Source organism: Papio anubis, chromosome 10, assembly GCF_008728515.1.
Source record: "Papio anubis isolate 15944 chromosome 10, Panubis1.0, whole genome shotgun sequence".
NCBI lineage: Eukaryota > Metazoa > Chordata > Mammalia > Primates > Cercopithecidae > Papio > Papio anubis.
The window spans coordinates 41528739-41552626 of NC_044985.1; the positions used below are offsets into that span (position 1 = coordinate 41528739).

Consider the following 23888-nt stretch of genomic DNA (forward strand, 5'->3'; position numbering starts at 1 on the left):
AAAATTAGGGCCAGGCACAGTGGCTCACACCTGTAATCCCAGCATGTTGGGAGGCCAAGGCAGGCGGATCACAAGGTCAGGAGTTCTAGACCAGCCTGGCCAATATGGTAAAACCCCATCTCTACTAATAATACAAAAAAAATTAGCTGAGTGTGGTGGCGCGTGCCTGTAGTCCCAGTTACTCAAGAGGCTGAGGCAGGAGAATTGCGTGAACCCGGGAGGTAGAGGTTGCAGTGAACCGAGATCATGCCACTGCACTCCAGCCTGGGTGACAGAACAAGGCTCCATCTCAAAAACAAAACAAAACAAAACAAAACAAAAGAAAAACTTGGGCCGGGCGCGGTGGCTCAAGCCTGTAATCCCAGCACTTTGGGAGGCCGAGACGGGTGGATCTCGAGGTCAGGAGATCGAGACCATCCTGGCTAACACGGCGAAACCTCGTCTCTACTAAAAATACAAAAAACTAGCGGGCGAGGTGGCGGGCGCCTGTAGTCCCAGCTACTCCGGAGGCTGAGGCAGGAGAATGGTGTGAACCTGGGAGGCGGAGCTTGCAGTGAGCCGAGATCGCGCCGCTACACTCCAGCCCGGGCGACAGAGCAAGACTCCGTCTCAAAAAAAAAAAAAAAAAAGAAAAGAAAAACTTAATGTAGTGGCCCTGTAAGGTGAAAAGGATGGCAGGGGCATTTTATAGGTAGGGAAACATTGGCAGTATTTATCTGAAAAACTTGGCCAAATTTAAAGAATAGCTGTGCAGATCCACCCAACAAAGCCTACTATGAAAGCAATGTCAGAACTAAGAGCTATTAGGCTGGTCCTAACTTTCTTATGTTGGATTCATATGAAAAAACAAAATAATCATTTGTGGCAAAGAATTTACCCTGTAGATTTGATCTCTGCCAAAGAGTATTAAAAGAAGTGATTTGTTGAAGTGGCTGCACTGCTGGTTCTGGCAACGCCGCTCTGAGAGCTCCGGGTAAAGCTGACTCAGCTACCTTAACGCAGGCTCCTGGTCACATCTGCCCAAAGTCCTTCAAGCTGCGTGCCCTCGTTCAGGGTTTCTCTCACTCTGGTCACTGGGGTACTCGGGGAGTAGAAGAGGCGTTCCTGGGATTATGAGTTCTCCAGCAGCTTTCACTTTGGCAGTGTGACGCTTAACAACGCTCCAGGCTGCAGAGGGAAAGAAGAAAGAAAACCAGCTAAGCAGAAGAAAATCCTGTAGCTGTGAATGTGGTGGCTAAAGGAAGTGCACATTTGGCACGTCTTTCAATTTGTACCACAAAACGAAGCCCATCTACAAGTGCAGCAAGTACAGAAAAGTTTGAAAACACTGATAGGAAGAGTGTAAAGGTCATGGATCTACAGTGGTCTTTAAATATTTTTCTAAACAACACAAAAACCAGTAAGATCTGCAGTCGGCACATTTCAAAATCAAGTTACTTTAAAGCCTATACACTATGTACTCTAGCCCTTTCTTCTCCTTCCCTTGCCACACACAAAATCAAACAAAAATTTTGACTCTGCATGTACTAACTATTATGTGCATTTGAGGCAGGCGGATCATGAGGTCAGGAGTTCAAGACCAGTCTGGTCAATATAGTGAAACCCTGTCTCTACTAAAAATACAAAATTAGCCGAGTGTGGTGGCACATGCCTGTAATCCCAGCTGGTGGGGAGGCTGAGGCAGGGGAATCACTTGAACCTAGGAGGCGTAGGTTGCGGTAAGCCGAGATCATGCCATTGCACTCCAGCCTGGGCAACAAGAGCAAAACTCTGTCTCAAAAATAGAAAAAAAAAATAGTCTGAGCAGTACAAACTATAGAATGAAAAGTCTTCCTCCCGTTCCAACATCCCTGGCCTCTCCTAGAGGTATCCAGTGTACCAGAGTAACCAATTTCTTGTATATCCATTCAAATATATCTGATTTTGGTCTATTTTCAAGCAACAATCTCTGGCATAGACAAATCTGGTTCAAAGGCTCATAAAACAATGGTGGGGAAGGAGCACAAAGCGGAAGGGAAGAGGAGCGGAGCTCTAGATATCTAATAAAAAACAAAAACCCACCCAGGCCCCCTTTTCCTTTAGGAAGACTTGAAAAACATCAACATTTGCCAAAGGAAGAGGAAATTTTTATTAGAACCAAAGGAAGAGGAAATTTTTATTAGAACCAAACTTTCCCATTCAAATTGTTAATACAAAACACTGGAAAACTTACTGCCTTCAGAAAACAGCACCTTTTTTTTAACCTCAAGTAACATTTTGCTAAGAAAACCTTCACGTAAATAAATCTAAGCAGAAAACAAGCCCCAAATGCAGCACTCTGCAGTAATTATGGGGAAAAATCTTCCCATCCACCTTGGAATTCAGGGGAACTGTTTTACAGATACTATCAAACCGTTCCTCACTTCAAATTAAATTGAGGCTCACAATCTATTTGAAAATAAAATCTAGACATATAATAGGCGCAGTAAGAAAAAGACATGTAAAACTATCTTCCATAGAGAGGTCAACCAGAAATTTGTCTTTTTCAGCAATCACTTAGCAAAGTTAAAGAGCAAAAATGCATTTCTAAAGTGGGCATCCTTAAAAACAAACTCATCAGCTGAGCAGCACCCACAAACCCTTGAGTTTCAGAACAAACTGTTGAAATACTGGTATTTTCCAAGATGCTGGGGCCAGGGAAATTTGGCAGAGTCACACTAAAGCTGCCTTCCCCTCTGCCAAAGACTAACTGCATTTTAAGAGGAGGCCAGTGTTCAGCTGTCCTGCCTAGGGTCAACCATGTCTTTTAAGTGAGAGTTACTGTATTGGTGGGAAGAGGTTTAGATAAACCAGAAAATAAACACCGGTACGTATTTTTCTGATTCTCTTTTTAAAAATCAGAGACTCTCTCTCTTTTTTTTTTTCCCCCTTATTATAAAGGTGCTTCTAATTTGCCATCCAGCATCCCAGCCCCGTCATCTTCACTGCATGGAATTCCTTCTCATCCTTCAAGACAGTGTTTGGGTTCCCCTGCCTCTGTCCAGTCTTCTCTAAAGATTCTTATATTTCCCAGATCTTTCTAATTCCCCTGGTATTTATATTCTATATGACAAACAACCTGGCATTAATTCCCTGCCATGCACTGGGTTTCTCGAAACCAATTCAAAACTAGATAAAGATCACATATTATTCTTCAGTGTTTAGCCCTCTTTCACGATACTTAGCATATACTTGGTGCTCAAGAGTTTAACTAAATCTCCAAGTTAAATATAATTTAACATTTGTTTTAAAATTCACTGGGCTCTCAAACAAACCATGGACTGAAATCAAAACTGTGGTGTACTATAAGAAAGACCAGGTTGGTAAAATGGCAAATAACGTGTTGAACTGGATACTTAACTCTTCAAATGTTCTACTTGGCACCCATCTCCCCACAAATACCTTTCATATCAACAGGCAAGCTCGGCACACCTGAAAGGTAGCTAAAAACTGTTGTGTTCAAAACCCCAAGAGGGACTGAAAATACAAAAACCAACTCCCCAAAAAGATATACTCACTAATTAAAATCAGTGCTATCATTCAGGTGCAGTGGCTCATGCCTGTAATCCCAGCACTTTGGGAAGCTGAGGTGGGTGGACCACCTGAGGTCAGGAGTTCAAGACCAGCCTGGCCGACATGGTGAAACCCTGTCTCTACCAAAAATACAAAATTAGCCGGGCATGGTGGCAGGCACCTGTAATCCCAGTGACTCGGACCTGGAAGGTGGAGGTTGCACTGAGCCAAGATCAGTGCCACTGCACTCCAGCCTGGGGAACAGAGGGAGAATCTGTCTCAAAAAAACAAGCAAACAAACAAAAATCAGTGCCATGAAATAAATATCTATATAATAAACTCTAGCAAATTTTCAAAAACCATTCATTGAGCTGAGTTTTTCCCAAAAATTTAGCCAACTTATTTGGCAATGGAGTTTCAATTCTTGGCAGCTAATCAAGCTGTGTAAAAGTCTGACCCTAAAGGGTCAAAGGCACATTCCTGAGCAGGGGGTTGGAGGATGACAATGAAGAAGGAGAAGGAAAATCCAATCCAATTTTCTAACTCTAATTTTGGGCATTTAACATTACAGTACAGTTTTCTTTAATCCAGTTTAAAAGAACACGCATAGTTTCTTAAAAGTTGTTGCAATATGATGGGACCTGAGTAACAGGCAAGCACAAAAAGCACTTAAAATCAAACAAGCTCTTGGCAGTCCACACAGCAGCTAAGCAACAGGAAAAAAAAAAAAAAAAAAATCAAGACAAGTTTTCTCAGCTCTTTAGTTACAACCATATCCTTGGCTTCTAGAAACTGTGGCTTCTAAACATTGCAAATCCTTACCCTTTCAAGAACCATTCCATACTCTCCCTGTCTGTTCACCCAGTCCATAAACCAAATAAACCATGGTGTATCTTGCTGTGGAATTGCCATTAACCAGAACTACTTCAGAAAGCAGGATATGGTAGCAAGAACATAGACTTAGGAAGCAGCCAAACTCAGTTTTCCAACCTATTAAATGTGACCTCTGCAAATCATTTAACCTCTGAGTTTCAGTTTCCTTTTCCATGAAATAGGGTAAATACTTCCCATCTAGTTACTAATTATAGTAGCTATCATTTAGTGAGTTGTTAGTTCTATAACTGTGCTAACCACATTACTTGCATTGTCTGACTTAATCCTAACAATGAAATTGAGAGGTTATATTATTCCCAAATTATGCATAAGAAAATGTGAATGACCATGAGAAATGCGAATTTCCAGGAATTTCTCCAGAATATATTGTTCTTAAAATACTTCCATTCTTTACTCATGATTATGGATATCCAAAAACATTGCTAAATGGGAACTATCATAGTTAGTAGTATTTACAAAGAATTGTAGCCTATAGCAAATACTAAGATCCTGGAAAATGCCAGTGAACATTATTGGATGTTATGCCAGTAGCAAGCAAACTTCAGCCCACAGTCTGGATTTGTAAATAAAAGTTTTATTGGAACAGGCACACTTGTTCATTTTAAGTATAGTCTATGGCTGCTTTCACACTGAAATGGTAGAACTGATAGTTGTAACAGAGTCCGTATGGCTTGCAAAACCTAAAATATTTACTATCTGGCCCTTTAGAAAGAGACTTTGTTGACCACTGCAATAACCTACATTCAGATCTACAAGCAAATTAACAGTACAACACAGACTCGTATGTTGAAGTTGCCAATTTAAAGACTCAGTTTAATTCTAAAATTTATTTCTTGTAATACCAAGCGTAGGATATGTATACAGTATGCTGTGCATATAAACTTATTTTATTTGCAAACATGACAGATCAATGGTAGTAGCAGATTGGGTCACAAAGACACATTTTTAACATGGCAACAGCGAGAAGAAATCATGACCCATTCTCTCCCACATGCTCCTATCCTGCGCTGGCTCCAAAAAAGGTGGATCTTATCCTTCAACTCCGCAAGTCAGCTTTTCCTGTTCTTGCTTTCAACTTGACATCAGTGAATTCTTTCTACTGTCATTGTGTTGACTCATACAATTCTCACAGGAGAATTATAACACTTTTTCCCATTTACCTCATAAGTGATGTTTCTAGGGATTTGGAAAAACATATATTTCCCAAGAAATCCTGAGAAGGAATTCTGTGACAGAAACACTGTTCTCTCCAGGTGTATATCGAGAGACAGAGTAGGAATCATATGTTAGACTTCTAGAGAATGAAGAGAAAAAGCTGGGGAGGGAGGGCAGAGCATGAGGAAAAACAAAATCTCCAAGATGTTTTAAGGAAAAGATTCAGGTCTGCCTTACAGCCTAGAAAGAAGACCGGGTCAAAGTGGAAATACAGTGAAGATGGGTTTTCCTAATGCTTTGGCTGAAATATTAGACTACCTTTCTCCTCCAGAATTTAACGTACAATTTGGCTAAGACAAAAGGGGCCCACTGTGGATTACTTAATTACAGAGTGTAATTAAGTACCAGACTACACTTCTAAAGATAATCTGCCTACACTCTGTAACCCCGAAACCCTCAAGTGAAGTGGTTTGATGATCCATCAAAATCCCTTTCATCTGTCCAGCCAAAGATTCATCTACTCCTGCCAGAAATATAAAGTAAAGGAATCAAGGAGAAAACTTGAGGCAACAAAGGCAGTCAGTGGGCTATAGTAGCATAAAGAAGTTCCATGCTTGAACCAAAGGGTTCTGAGTTGGATCCCGGCCCTGGCCCATGTAATCTTTTCTGGCAAAACAGGCGTCATGACTTCCTTGCAGAGTCGCCATGTATGAAGTACATGGCACTCAGTGTATGCTAATAAATGGTAGCTAATGTTGTGAACTCAATATTTAAGGAGCAGCTATAAGAAGAGAAGTGATGATTACCAGGGTTGAATTATTAGGTTGAATCCTATGCAATTGCTGAGATTTGACCATTTTGACTTATCAAAATAGCAATTTAGGGCCAGGCATGGTGACTTATGCCTATAATCCCAGCACGCTGGAAGGCCAAGATAAGAGGACTGCTTAAGCCCAGGAGTTGGAGACCAGCCTGGGCAACATGGTGAGACCCCATCTCTACAAAAAATTTAAAAATTAGCCAGGTATGGTAGTGCACACCTGTAGTCCCAGCTACTCAGGAGGATGAGATGGGAGGACTGCTTCAGCCCAGGAGGTCGAGGCTACAGTGAGCCATGTTCACGCCACTGCACTCCAGCCTGGGCAACAGAGCAAGACCTGTCAAAAATAATAATAACAATAAGAAGCAACTTTGAAATAAATATTACAAAAGGCTCCACAGGAAGCCTGAAAAGAGAGACCATGAAAGACTAACAGCCCAATACTCATTCTTCCACTGGTGATGACTTAGAAAAAATCCAGACACCAAACAGGAAGGCTACAGACTAAAATAGAATACCCCCTTAAGTCAGCTTCTCACCAGATATGAGGTGTGACTTCAGAGAAGATCAGATTTCACAAAAGACAGACACACATGCACTCCTCACTCATAAGTAACCCATATCACTCACTCCTTTCTCTTTTTTTTTTTTTTTTTTTTTGAGATGGAGTCTTATTCTCTCACCCAGGCTGGAGTTCAGTGGCACAATCTCCACTCACTGCAACCTCTACCTCCCAGGTTCAAGTGACTCTCCTGTCTCAACCTCCTGAGTATCTGGGATTACAGGCATATGCCACCACGCCTGGCTAATTTTTGGTGGAGATGGGATTTTGCCATGTTGGCCAGGCTGGTCTCGAACTCCTGACCTCAAGTGATCTGCCCATCTCAGTCTCTCAAAGTGCTGAGATTATAGGAGTGAGAGATTACCACACCCAGCCACTCCTTTCTCTCTCTCTTCTTTATTCCTGCTCTCTCCCTTTTCTATCCTGATTTCTTTCCCTATGCAAGGCCCACTGAAATTTTTGATTAACCAGTTTAGGAAGGAAATAAACACAGCCTTTCTGGTTAACTGATATTACCAATTACACAGAAGGCCTTTCTATAAGCCTTTCAGAGCAGCTAGTAGCTCAATATAGACATCCAATGGATCCATCACACTTTCTCCCTATTTTTCTAATTGTCCTTCATTTTTTTCAAGTCCCATCAGCCTTCACCCAGTTAACAGGTCTGTGGTGGTTCTATGGAGTCATATCAATTCCTGAGTGAGAAATGAGTTTCATGACAACCCCCAGGCCAGCGGTTCCCAACCCCCAGGCTGTGGACGGGTACTGGTCCATGGGCTGTTAGGAACCTGGCCGCACAGCAAAAGGTAAGTTGCTGGCAAACGAGCATTAGGCCTGAGCTCTGCCTCCTGTTAGATCAGATCAGCCGTGGCATTAGATTCTCACTGGAGCGAACCCTATTGTGAAGTGTGCATGTGGGGGATCCGGGTTGTACTCTCCTTATGAGAATCTAACTAATGCCTGGTGATGTGATGTAAACAATTTCATCCTGAAACCATCACTCTTCCTCTCCACTACTCCATCCATAGAAAAAATGTCTTCCATGAAACCAGTCTGCTGTCCTGGGCTAACCCAAGTAGCTTTATTACAGCCATATATACATCTCCAAATGGTTCTCAGAGAAGAATCAGAGCACCTTGAGTGAAGAGGGATTGAGAACAAGTGGAAGGGAAGAAAGGAGGAACCGGTCACTTCTTCCATTCCCCCAACACACGACTCCCTAAACAGAATCAGACTTCTCTGGTAATCAGATCGCCTTTCTGTCTGTTTGGCTTCAGCTTTCATGTGTGTACACCCCATTGCAGCAGCGCTCCAGCTCTCCTCATTACCATGAGACATCCGTGTTGTAACTGTTGTCTGGCAGGAATGTGGTAATCCTTGGTGATTACACTCACACATAAGACTATACAGGCTTTCATCAGCTCATGATCTCAGGCACTTTTATAAGAGTTCGCAAGACTGCCACCCACCAGGCCAGGACCAGATTTTCTGGTTTTCTAATGGAGTGTCTGGCATTTTGTTTCACTTAGGCTGTACTATTTACCTTCACTAGACAGGTATTTAGCAAAACTTCAACGAGGAGCCTCTTGAAAGTAGGAACTCTGTGTATTCAATGTGCTGCTATATCTCCAATGCCTGGTCTAGCATCATGCCAGACTATTTAAATATTTGTGGCGTGAATGAAGTTTAAAATTGTAGAAAAAACAGGCTGGGCACAGTGGCTCATGCCTGTAATCCCCACACTTTGGGAGGCCAAGGCAGGAGGATTGCTTAGGCCCAAGAGTTCGAGACAAGCCTGGGCAATACTGTGAGACTTCATCTCCAAAAATTTAGCCAAGCATGGATGGCACATACCTGTAGTCCCAGCTATTTGTGAAGGTGAGGGGGGGAAGGATTGTTTGAGCCTGGGAGGTGGAGGCTGCAGTGGGCTATGGTCACACCACTGCATTCCGGCCTGGGCGACAGAGTAGGATTTTGTCAAAAAAAAAAGAAGAAGAACAAAGGAAAGGAAAGGAAAGGAGACGGGAGAGGAGGGGAGGGGAGGGGAGGGGAGGGAAAGGGGAAGGGGAAGGGGAAGGGGAAGCGGAAGGGAAGGGAAGGGAACGGAAGGGAACGGAAAGGAACGGAAGGGAACGGAAAGGAAAGGAAAGGAAAGGAAAGGAAAGGAAAGGAAAGGAAAGGAAAGGAAAGGAAAGGAAAGGAGAGGAGAGAGAAGGAAGGGAAGGGAAGGGAAAGGCAGGCGAGGCGAGGCAGGCAGGAAAGGAAGGAAGGAATAATTTCAAGCTCATAAGCTTGGCAAAGAAAAAGAAACTTCTCTATCACTAAGTGGCTAAATTTCTACTCTAGGCTTAAATTCAAAGCAGTAGCAGAAAGTACCAAATACCTTCCTGCAAGTATTTATGTCATTACCAACCTAAGAAAAATTTTCACCAGATCACGCTTCCTAATTACGATTGAACAAGAATAAACTGAACAAAAGACAATCAATATTATTTTTTATTGTTTGGTTCCATTTATTGTTTGCCCACCAGCATATAGGCATTTCTAAAGCTAGTCTAAAAACTGCTTGCCCACTGTGCAGAGAGAACAAGGTAACAAGCAAAAAAGCAAAGCAAAACAAAACAAAATCCAATAAAGTTAGGGAAAAAAGAAACGAAAAATGACCAATGTTTTATGTGGCCTCATTTCTCATTGGTTTTGTGTGTGTATATACTACATACCCATAATTATGTCAGACAAGCCATGAATTGTATAAGTATTTGCCAGTCCTGTAATGAGTTAATCTGAAAAATTAACCTGCACACTTCTTGAAGAGAAAAATAGCCTCTTATTTATCTTTGATTGTGTAATAATTGGGGTAGTATCCCTTCCATACTAACTAGTCAACAAATACTTGTTGGCCTATGAACAGTGAGTTAATTTAAAATAAGATTAAAGTCAAGAATTTAGGCAACTCTGGGTCTGCCGCTGACTTGGTGGTCTTGAGCACTAGGGTCTCTCAACTCAGCTCTATTGTCTCTATGGGATTGAGCAGGGAGTCATCCAGGTCGATGGAGATAACACTGAACTGGTGAGCTAGACATGACCCTGCACCACTGCTGTATGACACTCAGAAGTCACTAACCCTTCTCACCCTTCTCTGTTATCCTTTTATACTAACTATAAAGAGAGAGCAGGCCGGGAACAGTGGCTCACGCCTGTAATCCCAGCACTTTGGGAGGCCGAGGCAGGCGGATCACGAGGTCAGGAGATTGAGACCATCATGGCTAACACGGTGAAACCCTGTCTCTACTAAAAACACAAAAAATAAATAAATAAATGAGCCGGGCGTAGTGGCGGGCGCCTGTAGTCCCAGCTACTCGCGAGGCTGAGGCAGAATGGCCTGAACCCGGGAGGCGGAGCTTGCAGTGAGCCGACACCGCGCCACTGCACTCCAGCCTGGGCAACAGAGCAAGGCTCCGTCTTAAAAAAAAAAAAAAAAAAGAGAGAGAGAGAGCGAGCAGTGGCCCAAGTCATTAAGTCTCCTTCTAGCTCAAAGATTCTGCTTAGATATTTCTTTCATGATTGTTACCAGGATTCCTCAAGAATTATGCTAACGGCAAGGGGTATTCTTTAATTAAAGATTTTTTGGGGGCCAGGCATAGTGGCTCACGTCTGTAATCCCAGCACTTTGAGAGGCCGAGGTAGGCGGATTGCTTGAGACCAGGAATTTGCTGGGCAACATGGCAAAACCTCATTTCCACAAAAAAAATACTAAAGGCCGGGCGTAGTGGCTCATGCCTGTATTCTCAGCATTTTGGGAGGCCCACGCAGGCGGATCACCTCAGGTCAGGAGTTCGAGACCAGCCTAGTCAACACAGTGAAACCCCGTTTCTACAAAAATACAAAAGAAATTAGCCGGGCATGATGGCAGATGCCTGTAATCCCAGCTACTCAGGAGACTGACGCAGGAGAATCAATTGAACTTGGGAGGTGGAGCTTACAGTGAGCCGAGATCACGCCACTGCACTCCAGCCTGGGCAACAGAGAAAGACTCTGTCTCAAAAAAAAAAAAAAATTAGGTAGACATAGTGGTGGGTCCCTGTAGTCCCAGCTACTTGGTAAGCTGAGGCAGGAGGCTTGCTTGAGCCTGGGAGGCAGAAGCTGCTGAGATCATGTCACTGCACTCCAGCCTGGACAACAGAGTGATAGCAAAACCCTGTCTCAAAAAAAAAAAAAAAAAAAAAAGACAGCTGTCCAATGTACCTCTGTACTGAGATGGCACCCAGCCCACTAATTAAAGAAAAAATGTAAAAATAACATAACACTTTTTATTTAGGAGTTTCATTCTTTTTTTTTTTTTTTTTTTTTTTTTTTTTGAGACAGAGTCTCACTCTTTCACCCAGGCTGGAGAGCAGTGGCACAATCTTGGCTCACTCCAACCTCTGCCTCCCAGGCTCAAGCGATTTTTGTGCCTCAGCCTCCTGAGTAGCTGGGATTACAGGTACCCGCCACCATGCCCAGATAATTTTTGTATTTTTAGTAGAGACGGGGTTTCACCATGTTGGCCAGGCTGGTCTCGAACTCCTGACCTCAAGTGATCCACCCGCCTCGGCCTCCCAAAGTGCTGGGATTACAGGCGTGAGCCACTGTGTCTGACTGAGGTTTGCCCTTAATTTAATTTGCTCACCAATCATTTGCTCACCAACTGAAGGGCAACTGAGTAAGAAAATGTACAAACAGAAGTAGAGTAACAGTGGGTCTATTAAGAACAGTCTCTCAAGGGCGCAAAAGAATACATCCAGGTTCCCAAGACTAAAGGGCATCCTGTCCATGTCACCCACCATCCCAAATCTACTAATCTTTCTTTATGCCCTATCTTCTGCAATGGAACCACTGAAGAATCTTGTAGACAAAGCCAGAAACCAAATTCGCCTTACAAACCCCACCGCTACCTACATCCCAGCCCAGGACCTCTCCCACCAACAGTGCTCCAGCTGACCCCTTCATGGTCTCTTCTACATCTCTGCCATCAGCGTAGTAAATCGTTCATTGAGTAAAGCACACTAGTGACTCTCCTCTGCTTAAAGCCATCAATGGCTCTCCTAGCTCGTGTAGATTTCCTGATTGTCACGATCTGTCCCCAGACATCTCCAACATCATCGAATTATCATCTCATAAGTACCCTCATCCTAATTGTATCTTACAGCTCCCTGGGGACACCATGGCCTTGTTCACCTTCTGCCTTTGCAGTTGTCTGCCTGAAATGTCTTTTTCCATCTGGCAAACTCCTATGCTTCAGGATCAGCCCCAGCATCACCTCCCAAAGCCCCCATGTCTACATCCTGTCTGAAATATTAATACATGCCCCCTCATCTGTTGTTCCCAAACTTAACTATTGTGACCCTTAAAAGTGCATTTCAATTTTTAAATTTTACTGTTTCCCTGGTGAGTCCATGGACTCCTCAAAGGTAAGCAGTATTTTTCACCTCTGAAACATCAAGGATAGTCATATAAATAATAGGCCAAGAGGCTGGGTGCAGTGGCTTACGCCTGTAATCCCAACACTCTGGGAGGCCAAGGCAGGTGGATCACCTGAAGTCAGGAGTTTGAGACAAGCCTGGCCAACATGGTGAAACCCCATGTGTACTAAAAATACAAAAATTAGCCAGGTGTGGTAGCAGGCTCCTGTAATCCCAGCTACTTGGGAGGCTAAGGCAGGAGAATTGCTTGAACCCAGGAGGCAGAAGTCGCAGTGAGCCGAGATCATGCCATTGCACTCCAGCCTAGATGACAAGAGCAAACTCCGTCTCAAAATAAAATAAAATGCCCTTAATAAATGTTGATAATAAATGGTGTACCCTGATAATGGATTCAAAGCATAAGAGGTACCATCCAAGAGAAACATGAACAATTTAAAAAATGACAGAGAAATAATTATGCTAATGGCAAAAAAGGAGATAGACCTACTAGAACCCATTTTCAGTGTTGTCATGGCTTTTAACTCAAAGTAAAAAACAAAACAAACTTCCCCAAACCCTCAGTTATAGAGACAGAGAACTACCAATGTTTCTGATTTCATACAAAAAGACAACATGTAAACTAAATGTATATATTCAACCACAGCTTCCTCCTGACTTACATTTGAAAACAAAGTATTCCCTACTCTAACATTTTAGGACATAATCTTTTTTCTAAATTTTATATACACACACAGAGAGAAAACAAAACTTGAGAACAATACTTAAATACCATGTAATATTACCATGTAATATTACTGGAAACTAAATTGTTACCAATAAAATGTAAGAAGGGCGATGCTTTGTTTCACCAAAAAAAAAAAAAAAAAATTGTAATTTTTTCCCAGAGAATTATTCCCAAGATGGTCACTTGGACTCATGCCCCCATACAATTCCCTTGGCTAAGCTCTCACTGGCTGGCCTGCTTCCAGATGTTGTCAGTCAAGGTGACTGAGGGAGCTAAAGTAGGAAAAAGAAGTGCTCTTCCTCTCACCATGACAATATTACATTTGCTACATTTTTTGTCTTAGAAACAGGGTCTTACTCTGTTGCTCAAGTTGGAGTAGAGTGGCAGAAACATAACTCACTGTAACCTTGAATTCCTGGTCTCAAACAATTCTCCCACCTTGGCCTCCCAAAGCACTAGGATTACAAGAATGAGACACCACACCTGGCCTTTACCTTCTTAAAGGTTTTTCCCCACCCCACTACCCATTTTCTCAGCCCCAGCCTGTTTATATCACACTGGGAAGAAAAGACAAATAACACACATTGCTATATAATGTTATTCAATTTACTTTAATAAGCATGAAAAAGGTAACAGAAAGGAGGCAATGGCCAAAGACAAATGTTAAAGAAAAGAGTAGGAAGATCCAAGGAATAATAAATGGCTGTTATTAGCATTTGCTGGCTGGGATCACTTTAACCCATGAAATCGCTTAATGCGTGAGTCATGTGAACTCATGACTGCACTGAATCATGTCATGTGTTCAACCAAACCTGCAATGAAAATAACCCAGAAGTCTTGAGATGCCAATGACTCTCCAAGCAAAATAATGAGGGTGGCAGATCTACCCTAGAAAAATCAGAAAACATAAATAGGTGCTTAGAAAAAAATTTTAAATCCTGTTGTTTTCATAAAACAAGTGGGCAAAGGGAGATTTTTTAGTTTACCAAAATTGGACTGGGTTAAAATTTCAAAAGTTGAGAATTCACTGTTCTGGAGGATTCTGTGAGAGTCAACACTGGTGTCTACTGTGTGCCCACTGCAGGGCTGGACCAGGAACTGGGTTTCTACCCTCACTCAGTTCACAGGATGATCAGGAGAGCCCAATCCTTGGCTTCTACTCCAATAATATTAGCTTTAAAATTAGTCTTACCTGCTAATAGTTTCTCTGTCAGGGTGGTGAAAATGTTCTAACATTAGATAGTGGTGTCAGTTGAACAGTTCTGTGGCTGCACTAAAAACCACTGAATCGTACATTATAAAAGGGTGAATATTTTTGGTATATGAACTAACTCAATAAAACTGTTACTTTAAAAATCAGTTTAAAAGGTCTTACAGCCTTTTTTCCGTACAACTTAGACCTCGAGTACATTCTGGGCTGTGCCTCTTCACCACCTGGACGTAGCTTATCTCCCAGTTAATTTTTGTGAAAACAGCAAAAGCTCTGGAATCACACAGCTTGAGGAATGAACCTAGGCATGTAACTTCCCAGGCACTGGTATCTTAAGCACATTACTCTCTGCCTGTGTCCCATCCATAAAACAGGCAGACACCACCCCCCAGTCAGATGAGAACTACTACTGAGAAACTGCAAATCACTGCCGACTTCAGACTAAATTAGCAAATTGCAGATAATTAAAATGAAATGGCCTCTACCAAAGGACACATGAGGTATCAGAAGAAAATAACAGGAAAGACAAAAATGAGAAAGGATGATGGCAAGTCAAGAGTTAGGACTGAAGCCAGCCTACCTGAAGCCAAATCCTCTTTGGGATTCCAGTGATACTTTGGAGTAGGGGTGATGTGGGGTGGGAAGATGGGGACGGGTCTGTTCCCAGAATTATGTGCTATTATCAAGACGACCTTGTCTATGATACATAAATCTCGGGACTCTTTAACGCAAGACCTTTTATATGAGTAACCACAAAACAGAGACATTTTCTATACTTTACTCTCCTCAAGTGTCACTCAGCATTCAGTTCACTAATGGAATTTTAGCCTCTTGATTTGGGTTACTATTAATTAGAACACATAGTTTTGCATCAGGATTCATTTTTTATAGATTAATTCTATAACATAAAACATGCCTGAATATGACTGTGTTAGGAGTCTTTTCATCACAAGCCTCAAGATTCCACACCTGTGATTAATTTACATAAGCACAAGTTGAAACATCAGCTTTTTGATCATTTGTGATATTGCAACTCTTAAGAAGCAACTTAACTGACAATTAATACAAATGATCTATATTTATCATCAATAACCCAAATTCCCAGAATTTGGGCCAGAATTTCTAATGTGAAATTAATTCTTCATAGCCATTTTAACACCATTCTCATTTAAAATGTGCTCTATTTATCCGAGCAACAATGAAAGGAACTTTCATTGTTCAAAAAGACTTAAAAACATCTATTTTTATATCTAAGTACAGACACACACATGTATAAACCTTTTGTCACACATTTCTACCCTTCAAAAGCAATTCAAGAAGAGCTAGAGATTAGTAAATTGTCAGCCCTATCCTTCCTCTGGTAGAGGTGATACTACAGCCAGCTGAATTCTCTAAGTAAAAGTTCCTCCAGAGATCAGTAAGTTAACAAATTAGTCTCCATACTGCACAGGTTGGCTTCCTGTATCTTTGCATCCCTGATGTTCAGCATATACTTGAGCTTTGTGCACTGAAGAGGAAGGGCAGACAAGCATTACCCAAAACCCCATGGTTAAAGGACTAAATAAGCCCAGTTGTTCTCACCCTTGGCTGTACATTAAAAGTGCCTGACTCTCCAGGTGGCTCAAATGAGCAGCTGAGAGTTGAGTATCACTGAGAGAGACAAGGTAAGAAACAGTTAATACTTTCAGGATTGCTTCAATATGACAGGACATGAAAGTACAACACACATATAAAAAGGAAATAAAACGTTAGCAATTGTCTGTTTACCATTCACACTGTCAACAATTACGAGAAAAATTCAACTGAGTTTCGGGTCACTGAACCCTAGTCCATTTCAAAAACATCTGTCTACCTGATTTTGCTTTTTTACTTTCTAAATCCAAGAGGGAAATGATAATCTTCTGTAAGTTTTAGAATGGCTTATTTTCTAAAACTGTCAGGAAGGAAAAGGTTAGCTCCTGTTAGTTTTAATTTTGAATGCATTAAGTATTGGTGGAGGTAACTCTTAGATAACAGCTTTTTTAAAAATCTGTTTCAGTTGTTTCATGGGCAGCATTTTTATTGGTTCTGCCAGAACTGCTGTGCACTCAGGCTTAAGACAACACATACTAACATGAATTCAACTGAGTCTCTTAGAACTTCTAACCAAATTTAGACTGGTTTAACACAACCATGAGGTATCCTTCCACTGTTTTTCAGTAATACTTTGGACATACAAAGGGCAGGTCACATACATGTCTAGAAGCTATTTTCCTTTAAATATAATTTTGGATTATATTTAAAATCACCTGTCGCCCAGGCTGGAGTGCAGTGGCACGATCTCGGCTCACCGCAACCTACGCCTCCCGAGTTCAAGCAATTCTCCTGCCTCAGCCTCCCAAGTAGCTGGGATTACAGGCGCGTGCCACCATGCCCGGCTAATTTTTTGTATTTTTAGTAGAGACGGGGTTTCACCATGTTAGCCAGGATGTTCTCAATCTCCTGACCTCAGGTGATCTGCCTGCCTCGACCTCCCAAAGTGCTGGGATTACAGACATCAGCCACCATGCCCAGCCTGGTAATTTTTTTTTAAGAGGCAAATAAATGTGAATCCTCCACAGAGGTAGGGGCATTCCAGGGTTGAAAAAAGCTTCCATATGTGATTATGCTCTTTCTCTAGAGGTAGATGGGTGGGTCCCAACTGTGGGGTTTATTGTATTAATACATCAAACAGCAAGAATAGGGAGCTATATATATCACACATACATGCCATTCATACTGCCATTTCTCAAATACAGTATAAATTCATGTAGATGTATATCAAATAAACAAATATATTCATATATATAAAAACATATAGTATAGGACTATATATATTCAATCCATGCTATGGTCTAAATGTTTGTATCCACAAATTAATATGTTGCAACCTAATCACCAATGGGATGACATTAGGAAGTGAGGTTTTTGGAGGTGATTAAATCATGACAGCAGGGCCTTATGGGATGAGTGTCCCTGTGGATTTAGTGCCCTTATAAGAGAGACCCCAGAGAGCTACCTTATCCCTTCCACCATGTGAAGACAGAGCAAGAAGATGCCAACTATGACCTAAGAAGCCCTCGCCAGACACTGAATCTGCCAGTGCCTTGATCTTGGGCTTCCCAGCCTCCAGAACTGCGTAAAATAAACATCAGGTCTTTATAAACTACACAGCCTCTGGAATTTTGTCATAGCAGCCCAAATGGACTAAAACAATCCATATATACTAAATATGCAACTAAAACCTTCAGTGAAGGTCCTGATGTTTCCTTTCTAGGAAACTGCCAGCACTCCACACCCCACCACACCGCACCCCGTGTGTCCTCAACCACTATGCCCCCTTCCTCCCCTACACTGTGGTTAAAACCCAGAACTGAGCCAGTTAGAACTGTGGTCCTGCCACGTGCTACCTTTCAGGCCTCAGAAGCTAACTTAATGTGCCTCATTCCCTTCATCTGAAAAGTTTAGATTAAAAATTATACCTGCCTTGCAGAATTATCATAAGAATTAAATGAGTTAATATATGTAAAACACTCAGAACAGAACATGATATAAGCACCATTAAAGGGTAAGTTATTAATATTATTGATGCTCTTATAACCACAATGCTGACTTCTGTGATACTCATTTCTTTCCTTTCCTTAACAATGTTTCTTTTTCTTAACAGTGTATTTTACTAACTAAAACATACAGTACCTTGACTTGCCTTTGAGTTCCATTTTTTTCCTCACTCTGAAAGACATAATGGAACGCATGGAAGAGTATTGTGCTGAATCAGCTCCAATGTATGTCAAAATTTCTTTATCTCAATAATGAATAATAAATTACTTAGCAATACTCACAATGGACTGCAGTGTAGCTCTGCCCCACAGCAGGGCTGAAAACCAGTGGTTAAAAACAAGGATCTGTTAACCAGTAAGGTTTATTGACAGAACAAAGGGAAACCTTCAGATTGATAACCAGTATGAAGATTACATCCTCCAAGCATCATCTAGTGAACAGAAAACAGAAAGCAAGTCACCGCCAACCAACCAGCCAACAACCTTTAATTTAATATACTCTACTGTTCTTCATCAGTATGGATGCAGACAAGCATCTATCAAGAATACCATGGAGCCTTTCAACTACTATGAAATGTAAAAATGAAAACCAAAGTGTTACACCTGGAATTCACCCAAATCTTTTAAACATATAAAATTAACAGTGATGACCTGACATTTAGAAAAAGACAAGCTGGCACAGTAATACATGCATGACATGTTAAAGGCCATTCAATATCTAATATTCATCATGGGGAGTCATATTTCCTCAGAGCAGGCTCCCTACTTTGCTGTGTAAATTAAAACTGTGTCAGAAGAGGCAAATACTTTTTTGGAAATGCCTAACATAAAGGCTTTATCTGTAAGAACAAGGTTTGCCCATGACCTTACTTTGCCATCTTTAGTGATGAGAGAAGAAACCAGGCTTGAGATACTGTGGCCACTGGCCACTTGGTGTGGCCTGAGAGTGAGAGGTCCGCAGTCAGGAACCTTGAGGCAGCTCACAATTCACATGGGGTTTCCAAAAAGGAAACACAGGTTGTACCTAAAAGCATTCCTTATTGCTTCTTCCTATACATTTTATCCACCACCTTATATCTGCGCACAGTCCTCCATTTCAGGAAGGAAACCTGGACAAGCGTCACTCCCAGCTGAGCTCTTCGCCAGGTACTTTTCTCAAGATTCATCTCCTCCAGCGTACTTGGATACCCACCCTTGTTCTCCCCTCCCACGGCTTTGCCCACCAGGAAATCACCACCACCTTCTGACAACAGAAGGACTTTGTCGTCTTTAGCACTGAGTCCCCAGTCCCTACCAGGGTGCCTGACACAATAAGCACACTCAAGGGGGTGTGCTGCAAGATAAATGAATGTCTCTCCTCCTTTATGAAGCCTTCCAGGATTTATAAGGCTTCCAGAATTTAAAAGTAGTGTGTGCCCTTCCCCCATGACACCAGCATTCTGAAGGGACTAGATAAAGAACACTCCATCTCCTCTTCTGGATGCCTACTGTAATTACGTGCAATAAATACCAGATGAATTGGTTCATATCATGTCCTTCATTACATCTGCACCTATGAACAGGAAGAACAGACTTTGCAGCCTTGAGTAAATGAGCTCCTTAAGATTTACGTTTCTTTCACCTGTAAAATGAGGCTACAGATACCAACTTCCTAATATATATAAAGTTCGTAGCACAGGATGTGGCACAAAGATAAACACTCAAATATATTTTCCCTTCCCCATGTATATTATGAATAAAAGTCAAAGTAATTTAAAATTTACACTCACGTGTCACAGAGGCAGGGCTAGGTAATCAGCTCATCTCTCTTTTGAATTTACAGGGATGCTTTTCTAAACCATGCAAACAGCATGTCTTTCTTTCCCTTTGGAGATCAAAGGATTTACCTAACCAAGATACAGTAAGTTCCCAAAGTCGGGTCTCCTCTGCATATAGCCTTACCTGGCCCAGCATCACAGAAGAGAGCTTCACTCAGAGAAAGGGTTCAGGAAGTACACATAGAACGAAAGCTGACTAAAGCAAGCCTTTGCCATTTTCCATTATCTTCTAAAATTAGATGCTTTAAAAAAAATTTTTTTTTAATTTTTTAATTTATTTTCGAGAATGGAAATTTAAAGATATTTGAGGGAAAATAGAGCAGTACATCTGTGATAAGTGACTGTTCTGTCAAACTTTAAGGACTGTAACCCTTAGATACATTTTATACAAAATAACAATTTCTATTGTCACAAACTCAAAGGAAACCAGACAAACAGGCTTGGAAACTACCAGCCAACTTCATTCTGTGAGTAACCATTAAGTTTTAATCAGATGTGGTTCAATTTCTGGAACAGTGAGCATTAAGAGGGGCTCATCAAGGAAAATGGGCAAAAGTAGGAGGAGAAGGAGGAGGAGGAGGAGGAAGAGAACAAAAGAACTGCCCCCCAAGCCAGTCATTGAACGTGGACTCTTGACTCGAATTCTCTGCCCCTCTTTGCAGCTGTTGTCTCCTACAGTTGGCACGAAGCGTTGCCAGTCTGGGACCGGCTTCCAGTGAGGACAGCATTGTTTTATTGGCTACTTAGGCAATGCACACACCATTAATGGAGTTTTTATCTCTCCATTTTCCTGTCAGTACAGAACCAGCCAGTCTGACTCTGTTATTATCATCAAGAAAGCTTTTTTTTTCCCCCCTCCCCACACACACTCTTTAATCCAAACAACATCTGGGAACTTCAGCCTCTATCATGTAAAAGCGAAACAGATTTAGAGGGAGAGCAGGAGAAAGTACAGTTCCAGCCACACTGAACAACAAACGAATTCCAACAGGCGAACTAACCTTGAGCCGCCCAATATCTCTGAAACGCTATTCGCTTCAAAAAGGCAAGGTACTTCCCGCTGCATTGCTTTAAACTTCCGATAGACCCTTGCTATCAAGAGGTGGGGAAAAAAAAAACAACCCACAGTGACAAGCTGCTTATTGTACAAAAAGAAAAACAAAATGTTGGTACTGTTTTCCCACATGGGAAGTCCTGTTCTGAAATAAGTCAAGAATAATGTTTAGAAGGTGATTTTTTAAAGAATGTCTTTTTTTTTTCAAAAAGGAAAAAATAATAAAGACCCTTTAGCAGACATTACTAGTAAGTACATTTCTAGTGTACAAACTATTAGGAAAAATGTGGCGCCATTAAACCCAGAAAATATGTCCTCCTGTAACAGACAGCTGTCTCCTCTGTAGTTTAAGTATGCTTTCTGCTTAGCTCATGCTCTGTGAGTCATGGAATCAATACAGGAAGCACACAGAGCCAGCCACACTGCAGATTCCGAGGAGGGTCAAGCCACACAGCTCCTCTGTTCCTCTCCTCCGCTTGCTGCATGGCTCTTCCAAGTATGTACATCTGGGGAGAATGCATAACCCCATTTCTACTTCATGTTTAAACCTGTCTCATAAGGTCTCCAATACTGGTCCTTTCAGCATTGTTTCTAGGTAAGTAGAACCAAAAATTATAGCCCTCTAACATGCAGGTGTCAAGCAATCCATCCTGCCCCTCAGCCCCACTCCCTTCTGAGTTTTCTGCAATGCACCAATAACTATACTTAGGTTAGAAGGGATTTACTTCCCCAGAAATGCTCATCACCCAGTAGAAGACACAATCAGAACTGAACAACTGTCAGCAAAGGTTAATGGTTTATTTTTAATTTATTTATTTTTGTTCCATTCAGCAAAACAGGGGAAAATCACTAACTGTCTGAGCCACAGGCTCCTGCTCACTGGAAGCTGTGCCCAGAGCCCCTTGCAGTCTGTTGTTAATGACAGTCTCAGTAACCTGATCCTCTCACAGTGGGAGACTTGAGTAAGCACTGGCCTCTCTCGGGTCTCGCCTTTCTATTGTCCCACCCTGCAGGGCCAGCTGTTTCTGACAGCCAAATTGCTGCGTGCTAAGCAATGAATGCTGTCAGAGAAGGAATTTTCATTTCTATAATGCATAGGCCTCCATGGACAAATTATACAGCTTATGGTGCTGGCTGCAGGATGCTGCTCCAAGCCTGAAGCACTGCCAGAACGAAGCCTGTCCTCCCCTCTCCCCAGCCCCAAGCTGACAAGACAGTCATCAAAATGAATCTGAATGGTCAGAGAGAAATGGAACACGTGTTTTCAGAGACAAACAAAACATATGTTGAGAATAGCTGTCCAGCGACACTCTTTAATGTAATGGTGTACAGGGAAAGCTAATTGATCTAATGTCATACCACACAACTACCTGGGCATGGCATCCATTACAACCTACTGTAATCTGGTACCCTGCAGTGAACATCCCAAGGGCATCAGCAAAATCACTGACTCCCTGCTTCTGGGGGATGCCAGACTTACCCAGAAACCACACAAGAACTTAGTACTTTTTGAGAACCAAGCAACACTGTATGAGGTCCCAAGAACAGTGCTCTTTTATGAGAACAAAAGTCCCCAATATGTGCTTCATGGAATCATTCTGTAGAAACTCTATGCTTCCTCAGTTCCTCCCTCTCTTTCCCAGCAACAACTCCTGAACTGGGTCTGGGATACACCCCCTCGTATTCTGTGTGCTGAGGTGTGGTTGGAAATCATCACACTGCACTGGATTGCAGGGTGTGACATGACCTGAACCCACCCAGAGTGATTCTTGGGATTTTACAGGAACTACTAGAAAAGAAGGTGTGATTTTCTCATTATACTTGAATGCAGGATATGCCAGAGCCATTTTGCTACCATGAAAGGAGAACCTGCTGAGAATGGAACTGACAAAGGAGGAACTGCAGGGGAAATCACAGGGCTCTAGGGATACTGCTTGAGCCCTGAGTCAACCCAGATCTAAAACCTGTTTTACCCTGGACTCCATAAAATGGCAGCCATTCCATGTTCATCTTACTAAGGCTCGTCTGGGTTGGAGTTTTCCATCACCTGCAAAAGGAACTGAACGCATAAACTATCACTCCACCGTTAGAGCATCCAAGAATCAACATAAATACGCATATCATACATTGCTATGAACGCAAGAAAAAAGTTTTCCATTCTTGGTTATTTCTTGTGAGAACTTATTTTTTCACCTTTTCCTTCCAGTCCGTATACCTTAATGTGAGCTAAAAGGTGCAAAGTGTCAGCTGATCTTGGCCCTTTTTGCAAGGCAAATCTAGATATTCGACCTGAACTCAGAGAGAGGAGGAAGCTAAATTCATGACCTGTTATAAATCTTAACCTGACATGGCGTATGTGGAATAAAGAAAGTAGACTCTGGTTAGCGAGTGGTCCATCAGCTCCACGTCAGTGCAGCCAGCTCAGAGAAAGGCCAGGAAGCCAGCATGGGGGCAGGGAGCACCTGCTCTCTGGCTGGGTTCAGGTCAGCCAAAGCACAAGCACCTGCAGTTTGGGAGCCGCCAAGGCCATCACGCGCCACATCCTGCAGCCGTCCACTTTATCATTAACTACTGTCTGGCCAGCCAGGGCAGGGTCCGCTTCAAGAACACTGGGAACTTTAAGGCAGGAGGCATATTCAGAACCATGGTGGGCTCACAGCCACTCACTGCAGACTATAAATAGACTCCTGGCTGTGATCCTGATGGCAACCACAATTCCTGTTCCCCTGGTGGTAACAGAACTTCAGGCCTTTTGCCCAAGAAATTCAGCACAACCCACCAGGTATGGCAAAAATTACGAAATGTACATACATGCTTACTCAATGCCCTGGCCACTCTCCTCTTGTCCATACTTGGCTTCTAATCTCCAAAGATCAAAAAGTGGGGATATTAAAGTTGAAAAAGATATAAATAAGATTTCAGTTTGATACTGAGAAGAAAAAAAAGAAAAACTATAGAATACACAGGCTCAAAATTGACAAGGAAGGTAGGGAGGAAAATAAGACCCACTCACTCTCAACCCTTCTCCTTCAACACAATCATAGGGATTTCAAATCTTTATAGTCATTATTTTATGTGAAG

General features: G+C 42.1%; 1 protein-coding gene across 8 annotated transcripts in view; it reads right to left on the minus strand.

Moving 5' to 3' along the window:
• ACVR1 (activin A receptor type 1) overlaps positions 1-23888 on the minus strand; it is a 141009-nt gene that overhangs the window by 82671 nt on the left and 34450 nt on the right. For 4 of the 8 annotated variants that reach the window (XM_021923637.2, XM_003907500.4, XM_003907501.4 and 1 more), the window contains exon 2: positions 993-1167. The gene's annotated coding sequence lies outside the window, so the exon portion shown is untranslated. Of the gene's footprint in view, positions 1-877; positions 1168-23888 lie in introns of all 8 variants that reach the window. The other 4 variants (XM_009182268.3, XM_021923636.2, XM_009182269.3 and 1 more) reach the window with 1 other exon arrangement.